Below are 1,312 nucleotides of genomic sequence, written 5' to 3'. Positions count from 1 at the left end.
TGTGATACTATCTTGTTAAAGTAGCAACATTTATAAATTATCTCTAGCGTTTAATTACTTTACAAGTTATCGCATGACATATATTCAAACATATCTAGTATTGAATAATAAATGTAAGACAAATTGTTCACAAACTCTTGGTTAGGTTTCTGTCAATACCAAAGATGAAGCAAATAATTAATTAACAAATGTAAGAATATAGCTAAGAGCGGCAAAATAAAGTCGGTCTTCCATTGGAAGATTGTCACCTTAACATAATTAGAGGGAAGTCATTGTCCTCGAATTTCAACTAAACAGTAGCCCAGCGTTGAGGGAGATATGATAAACTCTCATATTGGTTGACGACAAAATGAAACCGACAATATTCCAGGAGCCAGCCAAGCTAGCCTAGGTAAGATAACGTTGTCCTCTCTTGGAATAAATGTGTTACTAATGACAATGCGTTTGCAACCTTATCTAGCCAAGCCGGCTGGTGACGTTGATTTTGCAGTAGTAGTAGTCCCCCATCATCCATGCGTGTATGAATTATAATTAATGTGAAGATGACAGTGGCATGTGGCTTCTGTCTAGGCTTCTGGAAGGTCCTGGATTTCTGTCTCAGCCACAAATTCTAGAGGTTTTGCGCCACCGGCCCATTCTTGTCTCCAAAGTCACCACCTTGTTACAACGACATTTTTTAGACATTTGTAAGATTCTCATGAGATCATTTATATAAAAATAAATAAATAAACCCATTTTTAGCTATAAGTTGGGCAGCCATGCACAAGCCAACCTTTTTATCCCTCTTCCTATGAATGTCGATAAATTAACTAGATTTCCAAATTTGAATTTGGTAATTAGTAAGCATATAAATATATTATAAGATTAAACTTAAATAAATCCAATTGACATCTTTAAGATTTAAATCCAAATTAGACTTAAACTCGGTTATTTAAATATATTTATTATTAAAATATTTTAATATTTTCAAAGATATTATAAGATTAAAGTTAAAAAAAATAACGATTTATAGTATAATAATATCGTTGACCCAGATCTGATCAGGAATATCCTATCAGGAATCGGACCTGACGGGCAACTCTGGATTGTGCATACATAGGTGTAGTATTAGATCCAAAGATTACAATATAGATATTTGAGCATACTGCATGATGATGGGAATTTAAAGCAAATTGGTGTTTACTGTTTACTAATTTGTTGGTGAGATAGTTTTTAGTAAAAATAAAAAATGTTGTTAAGACGCGGTAAGTATGACGGTGTCTCTAACAAAAAGTATGTCTAAGCGGCCTCAACGCTGGCGTTTCAACTTAAT

The sequence above is a fragment of the Theobroma umbraticum genome, unplaced genomic scaffold, assembly GCF_002168275.2.
Source record: "Theobroma umbraticum cultivar Fairchild unplaced genomic scaffold, ASM216827v3 scaffold_130.0, whole genome shotgun sequence".
Taxonomy (NCBI): domain Eukaryota; kingdom Viridiplantae; phylum Streptophyta; class Magnoliopsida; order Malvales; family Malvaceae; genus Theobroma; species Theobroma umbraticum.
The sequence above is the reverse complement of the archived record's forward strand: the minus strand, read 5'-3'. Positions refer to the sequence as shown.